Source organism: Manis javanica, chromosome 8, assembly GCF_040802235.1.
Source record: "Manis javanica isolate MJ-LG chromosome 8, MJ_LKY, whole genome shotgun sequence".
NCBI lineage: Eukaryota > Metazoa > Chordata > Mammalia > Pholidota > Manidae > Manis > Manis javanica.
In genome coordinates, this window is record NC_133163.1 from 831,853 (window position 1) to 842,007 (window position 10,155).

The window sequence follows — 10,155 nt, forward strand, 5'->3', positions numbered from 1 at the left end:
AAGCAGAGAACCTTCTTCCATGATCAAGATAAAAGCAGCGAATAGAGTGGGACCCGCAGGTGACCCGGACGCTGGAGCTGAAAGCGACTCCGAGCGTGCCTCCCCCACTTAAATTCTCTTCTTGGCTTCCATTTGCCCTAAGGAAAAAGCCCAGGTCCTGCCCACAGGGTTTCCAGGCTGTGTGCAGCACCCAGTCTGCCCCCTTGCGTGACGTGCACAGAGAGGTGTTGTTTCTCTTACCTGCCCGGTGGGCACTGCCCCCCCTCCCCAGGGCCCAGGGAGCTCCCCACCTCCTCATCCAGCTTCTCTGATCACTCCCATCCCCACACTCTCCTGCTGTCTGAGAAGACTTCCCTGAGCCCAGGCCTGGGCCAGACACCCTCTGGGGGGGTCAGGCCACCCGGGGCTCACCTGGTTGGAGCCCTGTCCATGTGCAGCCACCAACCTGTTTCTGGCCCCGGGCTGCCCCCAGACCACTTACCACTGCCTCCAGTGTGTTGGCAACAGGCTTTCTCAAGTTATCTGCAGCAAAGGACTGTCACCTTTTTAAATATTTTCAATTCATCATAGACCAATACCTTGTAGAATGCAATAGGAATCATGGTGGAAAAATGAAATGAATGAAACCAAAAATGTGCCAACTTTTCATTATTGCATTCATCAGACGGCTATAAAGAGCTTCCACTGCCCGTAGCTCCCACCCTGGCCTCCTGCGCCCATGGCCCATGGTCCCTGCGCTAGCACCCAACACACACAGGTTAGTGGTGCCGAGTGTTGGCTGGGTGGGCTGCTCAGGAGCCCTGTCCCATGATAGTCCCCACTGGTACTTCCCACCCGCCCGAGGGCCTTCCCACCGTGGATCACTGCGTGCTTTCCACAGAAGCATGTTCACCATGGCCTGGACTGCAGACCCCCTCCCGGGGAGGCCCCCCACTCCAGCCTCCAGCAGGAGTCACACTGCCCTCTCCTTCCACGGCCTTGCAGCTGTGCCCACTCAGGCCAGAACTCCAGCCAGCCCTGTGCCAGTCAGCATGCCCAGGGCACCATGCCCCTGCCCCTGGCAGCCTCAGCTGGTGGCCGTGTTCCTCCTGTGAGGTCAGAGATGAGGCCTCAGCTCCCCCCACAGTCCCAAAGGGCCCCAGGTGCTGTGGGCTGCGCACACACACAGGCCCTCGTGGAGTGTGGCCAGGATCTGGCCTCCTTCCCTCCACCACCAGGCCCCCTCTGGAGGCTGCCTCCCTCGCCCCACCCTGCTCTACGTGAGGCCAACCCCAGCTGTCCCCAGCACCCTGCCCTCTGCCTCACCCCAGCCTCCTCTGCGACTTCCAGCACATTCTATGGATCCCTTACTCGGGGAGACTGGTTTCTTCCCCCTCCATGACAAAGCTGCCCCCAGGAGAACAGGGTTGGGTTTGCTATTGCCCCCACAGACCCCCACACAGGAGAGAGCCCTGCACACAGTAGGTGCTCGGGAACCATTCCCTGTGAATGGGAGCCCAGTGCCTCCACACGGGACTCTGGGTCCCAGATGTGACCCCCTCAGGTTCCAAAAGCCGTGCCCCTTCCAAATGCACCCTGTCCCACTCTGCACCTCAGTGAGCACCCACCTGCCATGCACCCCAGGAGGCACCTCGACATCATGAGGGGCCAGTGTGTCCTCCCCATGTGCTGCCCCTGCCTCCCCACCAGCCTCCAGCCACGGCCTTCGAAACCCTGATGGTGTCCCTGCAGATCCGGCTCAGACCCCCTGACTGGTTCCCATCACACCAAGGATGTGTGACCAGTGGGTGTGGGCCGGGGGCCCAGACGGGGCCCACACCACCCTCCTCGAGGCTGCCCACCCCTGCTCCTCTCACTTGTCACCACGACAAACTGTCCCTGCTGTCCCCTGGCATCTGCCTGCCTCCCAGTCTGGACTCTGGGTGTCCGGCACCCACCACAGCTAAAGGGATGGAGGGAGGGCCTGGCTGGTGCCACCAGGTTGCAGAGCCTTGAAGGATGCTCCAGCCTTGACCTACGCCACAGCCCCCAGCCCGGCCTCGCCCAGAAGAGCCCCCTGGGATCGTGGCTGCTCCCAGCTTCCCAGGGAAGTGGCTCCCGGCTTTTCCCTGTGCCCTGGGATTTGGGCCATGAAGCCCATCCGTGGGCCCCAGGCAGGGTGGGCGGGGCTGCTGCACCACAGCCCATGGCCCGAGGTTCCCCCAAGCATGGTGGCTGCCTGGGTGAGTCCAGGGGTCTGCGTTGAGCTTCTTTCTGGAAGCAGATTTATAAAAGGACCTAAAATGCGTGCCATGAGGCACATTCACGGCCACCCTCCTAGGGCCCAAGCTGCTGCACCAGGGCAGGAGGGCCACTGCAACGCCTGCACCAGCCCTCCTCGGTGTCCTGCCTCCTCAACGGAGCCTCCGTGGGCCGCCTTCTCACACGGCTCCCCTGCTGCCTTAAGGAAACATCGGCTGACCTCTGCCTGCGTACAGAACTCCCTGCTGGAGGCACTGACAGCCCCGGTGGGCCTCTGACAGGCCCCCACGTCCCTCTGTGAGCTGTGTGTGACTTGCCCACATGGCACCCCAGGCTTTAGCTCAGCCCTCTGACATGCGGGCTGGGAACCGTTTCCCCTTCCGCAGCAGCCTCGCCCGCCGGGACACTCCCCTCTCAGGGCAGGAGCATCTGTTTCCCCCTGTGATGATAAACAGGACACACATGCCCTCCCACACTTAAATCAAGGCTGACAGGCCTGGTCCCACAGGGTGGTATTCACCGCCCAGCCACCTGCATGGGGCCCAGCTGATTTTGGATTTTGGTGGGGAAGGGTCTGAGCCAGTCCTATCCCCGAAGGCTTGGGACTGAGGCCTCCCAGGACCTGGACAGAACCAGGCTGTGTTCTCCAGCCAGGGCTCCGAGGTCCATTCATGCCAGGTTTGTTCTAGAAGGACGCATGGTTGGGACAAGTTCTCAAAGAGCTCTGGGACACAGAAAGAGCAAGGCGGCATCGGCCCTCACTGCCCTACAGGGTCAGGTAGGCGACACCGTGTCACCGTCTTCATGGGAAAACAGTCACGGTCTGCTTCTCAAAACCATACCAGGCTGGGAACTTTTAAAATTGAGATTGACAGGTTTGCCTACAGAAAAAAATGAAACATTTGTAAGAATAAAGTCTCAAAGTACAAAGCCAGGAGAGAGTGGCTAAAGCATCTAACATGAGCGAGGGTCTGTGTTAGTCAGGGGTCCTCAGAGAATGGAGGATGCATGGATGACAGAGAGACTGATATGACAGACATATGACAGGTGATGATAGATGATAGATTGATAAATGATGATATAGATAGATGATAGAGATAGATGATAGATAGATAGATAGATAGATAGATAGATAGATAGATAGATAGATAGATAGATAATAGATAGATGATAGATAGATAGAAAGTAGAAAGATAGAGAGATAGCTGTAAAAGCACCCACACTACTTTGGGCCAGAAGCCCAGACTCCACTGCAGGAATAACGATGGAGCGAACCACCCTCCCCAAGCACCTGTGCCCAGAGGAGCTGCCTGGCCCCTGAAGAGGGCAGCCCCTGCCCCGGGATCAGGCCGGCCCCACATCGTGAGGGCCACCAGGAACCTGCCACAGGCAGGGGGAAGTCATCCCATCCCCTTAGGCTCAAGTGCTCAACTGTGTACTTTTGAATACAATTACCAGACACAAAATCACAAAGAACAAGACATGGAAGGAGACAGAACCGCAGGAGGAAGGACCAGGAGACACAGAAGAGCGAGGGTGGCCCTGGGCCCCAGCTGTGGGGTCACCAGGTGCAGACGTCAAGAATAACGGTGCTGCCAGGAGGCCAAAGTTAAAAGACAGTCTGAAAATTTCATCAGAAGTTCAGAAACATGAAGTGCAACATACCAGACATTTGATTAGGAAATCCAGGCCTGAAGTGTGCGACTACAGACATTAGGACCTCAGTAGACAGGGTTGGAGCAGAATTACACAGCCAGTGGGTAGGTGAACCAGGGCGGGACCAGAGGAACATATCCTGAGTGAAGAACAGGAAAACAGCAGCATGCGGCCCTACTGAGTGGGGGACCCACTCACGGAGTCTGACTTGTAGGCACCTGCAGTCCCAGAAGCCCAGGTGAGAGTGAAGAGATTTTCCAAGGGGCAATTCTAGAAAGCTTTTCAATAGTAAGGACAGATGCCACCAATGATTCAGGCAGAAAAACCACAAGGAGAGTCAGATCTATCCATGCATGATAGAACTACTGGATACTAAGGGAAAAGGAAATATCTTTAAAGCAGCTGAAGGAAGAGGGAACCTCCCATTATCCTCAAAGGAGCAAAACAGTAACACGCACAGCTGACGTCACAGCAGAAACAGCAGCAGCGAGAACAGATTGCCAGCTCTCAGCTCTCTCCGAGGTGCTGCAGCATGATTGACAGGCCAGAGAAACTCCCCTTCAAACCTGAAGTTGGCCCTTCTCTCCATCCTCCCCCGAGTTGTAGTTTCCTAGGACTATCATAACCAAGTGCCATAAACTGGATGGCTTAAAACTGTTCTCTCACCTTTCTGGAAGCCAGAATCCTGAAATTAAGGTGTCCCCAGGGCCGGGCTCCCACCACAGCTTCCAGAGGAGGATCCTCCTGCCCCTTCAGCACACGGCGTTGCTGGCGATCCTTGGCTTTCCTCGGCCTGTAGATGCATCACTCCGACCCTGCCGCTGTCCTCTCGTACTGTCCGCCTGTCTCTCTCTGTGCCTGAATTTTCCTGTTGTTATAGGGACAGTGGTCACACTGGATTTAGGGCCCACACACTCAAGTATGGCCTCACTGTAACTCAATTACATCTGCAAAAACCCTATTTGCAAATACGGTCACATTCATAGGTTCTGAGTGGACATGAATTTTGGCCTGATGCTACCAACCCAGAATATACTTTCCTTCCTGAGCACCTTGGACCTGAAGCTGTTAGGTGGGCAGATCAAGGTGGACACCCACGTGGTGGAGGCTGGGCAGATGCACAGGCCCAGAGCCGGATCAGAGCTCAGAGCACCCACAGGGCAGGGTGGCCGATGTAGGAAGCAGGTCAGGAGGCTTCCACATGATCAAGGGTGCAGGCTAGAATCTCAGAACCTGGGGTCAGAGAGAAAAGCATCCATTGGGTGGGAAGTAGTGGCAGAAAAGGGAGGTTGGTTGCACACAGGGAACTGATCAACCAAGCAAGTACACGGAGAGCAGTAGAGCAGACAGGATGGAGTTACAAATCCCCGAAGGGAGAAAACTGGGAGGGCGCCTATGGGCTGGGATTGGATGGAATGCATCATTAGAACTCATGTTTTCCGACATACAGAGACATACATACAAATAGATAATAAATTATGTAATTGACAGAAACTCCCCAAATTTGATGAAATACATGAATCTGCACACCCAAGAAGCTCAGTGACTCCAACAGGATAACCTCAAATATAAATGGCCTAAATGCTTTAGTTTATATATATACAATATGTTTTACAGTTTATCTTTAATATTAAATATTAAGCTGACTAAGATAACTCAGTGATGTTTACAAAAGAGAAATATAAAACGGGCTTCAGAAAGGTTGGAAGTAAAGGATGGTAAAAGCCATGCTGTGCAATTAACTGAAGGAAAGCTATCCTGGCTACATTAATCTCAGAAGAATACACTTTAAGGAAAAAAACATTAACAGAGATAGAGAAGGATGGTGCCATTCTAAACATGCATACATCTAAAATATAGCTTTAAAAATAAAAAACAAAAAAATGACAGAACAGGAAGAATTATATAAATTCAAAAATTACAGCTGAAGACGTGAACTCTTACCTCTCAGTAAGAGAACAAGCAAACATTAGCAAGGATGCACTTAATTAGGACAATGTGCTCAATAAACCTGAACCCCTGGGTATACACGGACCTTGGAAAGAGCAGCAACAGACGGCTAACTCATCCGTGGCCTTGTGAAACAGACACACATTGTTCCCTATCATTTCCCTAAAGAAATACTTTGCACATTTGCAAAGACTAGAACAGCCTAGTAACACTGTGATGATGGTGCCATTAGTTTTGTTGATTCCCGTTACCCCCTTTCTGTGTGTCCCTCCACCTCAGCCAGCATTCTGCTGGTCAGTGGTCTCCCCATGAGGGGCCCAAACTTCCGTTTCCTGCATGATCCCAGACCTCAGCCACCCAAAGGACTTCATCCCAGGCCGTGGGGTCCTACACCTTCACTCTTAGGCCCTTCCCTGAGTGGAGGAGACCCTGGGCTTCTGAGTTACCTTCTCTGTAATCCTACTCCTCCTAGAGTCAGGGTCCCTCTGTCAGTCCTGTTTGCCCTCTGGCCACAGGAGGTGGGGGCCTCTCTAAATGCCATCTAGAGGCTTATGATATTCACTACTTTCCTTAAGTTAACAGGAGGGGGGTGCTGACCTGAGTTTTCTTTCTTCAGTGCCTCAATTCCGCTCGCCAGCAGCCAAGCTGCTCCCCTGTTTCTATGCTTCCCGCAGTGGGCACTGCTCTTCTAATTACCACTGCGCTCGTGTCTCTCACAGACAGAGATACTGCAAAGCGTGCACCCCTTTCCACCCACGTCTCACGATCATTCAAGAAGGGCTCGTTTACAAAAGGGCTGGTTGTAAGAGAGGCACAGGGGGCAGTGCAGAAGGCCAGGGTAGGTAGGAGTAGAGCTGTGCCTGCACCTGAGCCAAATCTCAACATGACTCAGGCCAAACATAACCTGTAAAAGAAATTATTGATAAATTTGGGTATTTTAAAATTAAGAGGCGATGACCATCAATTTGTGGAGTATAAGAACAAAGCAAAACTGAAGAAACAATACAACAGCAGTCTCACAGGCAGGGTCCCATCCCCGGCCCTCCCCTTGGCAGACCCAAGTGGACCGCAGGCTGTGCCCACCCACAGAGAACTCAAAGGCAACCCGGCGGTTCCAGCCCGGGAGCCCCTCCCTTCTTCCAGGTTCCCGGAGCTCTTCCCTGTCCTCTCCGCCTCTTCCTTTGGGCACTAACCCCTTCCCTGTCCTCTCCGCCTCTTCCTTTGGGCACTAACCCCGTGAAGAAGCCGTGACTGCCCGGGGTGTCCTGCTTTGCTGGAGCCTGGTCAGGGGCCCCTTGCACCCTCAGACGCTGGCCCTCACGGCCGCAGCTCCCCAGCCAAGGGCACAGCCCCCCAGCCCCCGCAGCTCCCCCCAGACGAGGAGGGCAGCCAGGGACGGTGCTGAGGGGGGTGAGGGGCACGCAGGCACGGGGAGCAGGGCCTAGCCTGGGCGCTGGGTGGGGAGGCTTCCATACGGGCCACGCCTCGAAGCCACTCGCTGTTCCGTGCGTGCTAGTCCACGCAGGCCACCTGGCCAGCTCACCGGGGTGCCCTCCCACCTGAAGTCTGACCCGAGGTCCAGGTGGGGGCAGGCCTGGGTCCCGGGGCCTCTCTCCTCTGTGCACAGCTGTCGGCCCCGTGGGCTCCCTCAGCCATCCCCCGTGCCTGTCTGCATCCCCATCTCCTCTTCTTATGGGGACTCCAGCCACCCTGGACCTCGCTGTAATTTAATCACCTCTTTGAAGACTTGTCTCAAGCGCTGTCACATTCTGAGCTCCCGGGGGTGAGGCGATCAGGATTTGGATTTGGGGGCACAATTTAATACAAACAGGCAAGTCAGGTTCTAGAACATGGCTCAGGTTGGGGTGCCATCAAAGGCCAGACCACGAGGGGCCCAGAGGAGAGAGTGTTACAGAAAATATTGTTACAGAAAATACTGGAAAACCTGGACTGGATCACTGACAGAAGAACCATGTGGCACTCGGGGGTCTTGGGGTGCTGAGGTTTATTTCACACCTGCGACTCAGAGGGGAGTCATCTCCCGAGGTCTGAGCCCTGCGCACAAACAAGGGAGCAATTTATATTATTTTGATACGTGGCATGTCAGCATGTGCAGGGCAAAGGAGGGGCCTGGAGGAGGGGAGTGGGGAGCTGGCGGGCCTTTGCCAACTGGAGGAAAAAAGCGGTCTGCTGACCTTGACGGGTGTGTCGAATATTTTCCTTATCACTCCCCCCTCTGATGCCCCTTTGAACACTTCATTTTAGGGGCATCATCATTTTGGTTTATGATAGGGTTAGAATGGCTTGCTTTTATACTTTTAATTGCTTTGAGCTAGGACTTTTTTCCTTGTGACGTTTTCATTAAAGACCTGAGTACTTTGTGAAGAACACAAATGATTATGTTTTATGCATTTGTCTGTACGGGCCTTGTGTGTACAGGTTGAAATGAGCCCTTCAGACTCTTGATAAGCCTGTGCTTACCAAAAAACACCCAGTATTTTTCAGTCCTAATTTATTTTTATGCAGCTGAGCATTACACTCAGGCTGGCTTATCTGAGTGTGAGAGGACAGGTGCTGAAGGTGTAGGGCCACTGAGGGCAGCTCCCTTGGGTGGTGACCATGCACTTAATAACTTCTGTACAGTTAAACATTCTAGAGAGGTACTTTGGAAATGCAGGCTGAGACTTGAGTTCAACTAGGAGAGACAGGTAAGCACAGCAAAACAACTTAACAGTTACACAATAGACAATAGAAAGGGCAACTTTTTGAGGAACAGTTTAGTCTGAGGGGGCAGCAGCAGCAGAGAGTTCAATGCCCAGGATGAGAGATTCCATTCTGGCGAGGGCCAGGATCCACAGCGTGCACGTGTCCATCAGTCAGAGGGTGATCGTCAGATGCGGAGGTGGAGAGGATCTGGAGGTCTGGCTGGGCTTTCTACTGATGTATCTTTGTCCTGTCCGGAGTATGGGCTCTTCTCACTCTGGAATGGTGGACCCACGGAGTGATGCCTGCAGCTTTGGGGGCACTAGGAGTAGTTTGAACAACAATGTGGGACCAGTCCACTGAGGTTTGAGGGGGTCCCTTTTTCAATTTTTGACTCAGACTAAGTTGCCAGCCTGGAAGGAATGTACTGGGGTCCCCAAGGAGATCAGACCTCTTTCTATGGTGTATTGCTCCAGCTTATTTAGGGTGGCTCCCAAGGCCTGGAGCTGTTCTCCTGCTCCCTTATCTCCCATCTGCTCTAGGTTCCCTGGGAGGCTTCCTAGACACAGAGGAGGGTGTCTACACACTAATTCAAAAGGGGAAAAGCCTCAAGTCCCACGTGTGCAGTAAGCATGCAGGAGAGCCGGGGGCAGTAAGTCCGGCCACGGGAGGTCAGTTTCTTGGCAAAACCTAGGGTTCCTTTGAGGGTGTGATTTATTCACTCCACTTTCCCTGAACTCTGTGGCCTGTACACAGTGTGGAGTTTCCAGCTAATGTTGAGAGATTTAGTTCAAATCTGTACTGTGTCTGCTACAAAGGTCTTCTAGTGCAGTTTCCTTAGGTGGGTGAGCTGATGGTGTTCGCTGACTAGATGCCTTCTGGTTACAGTTGGGAAAAAGATGTGTCTGTCAAGCAGCATCCATCTTTATTTTTTTTTCAGTTAGGGTGGCTCCTTCAGCCATGGCCCAGTCCTTCTCTTTTTCAGTGTACCCGGGTGGAGGGGCCTCCACTGGGGGTGCTGGGCCATGGTGAGGGAAGGAGCTTTTTCTGTTTTTATTGGCTGCTGTTTTAGCTGCTTTATCTGCCAACTGATTTCCCTGTGTTATAGGGTTGTTTCCTTTTTGGTGTTCTTTGCAGTGCAGAGTTGCTACTTTTTCTGGGAGCCAGACAGCCTTGAGGAGTTTAGTATTGTGCCAGCTGAGAGTTGGAGACGAATTGGTCTCCCTGTGTGTTGAAGAGGGACACATCAGGATGGGGGATCTTGACATTTATTTTTTTGTCCCAGAGTAAGTTTATCTGCCTTTTTACTGACTAGAACTGTGGCTGCCAGTGTCCTGAGGCAGGGTGGCCATCCTGCCTCAAGCGGGTTTAGTTCATTTCTTTTCTCTGACAGGTATGCAACTGGCCGCTGCCAGGGCCTAACAGTTTATGTGAGAACTTCAAGGGCTACAGTTTTTATGTATGAAGAGACTGAAGGGCTTTCTTGTATCTGGCAGGCCTGGGGCTGGTGCCTGTTCTGAAGCAGCCTTATTTCCAGGAAGGCGGCTCTTGCATCTTCTGTCTAGACAGGGGGTTCTTGGCATGGACCCCAAGGAGGCTGTAGAG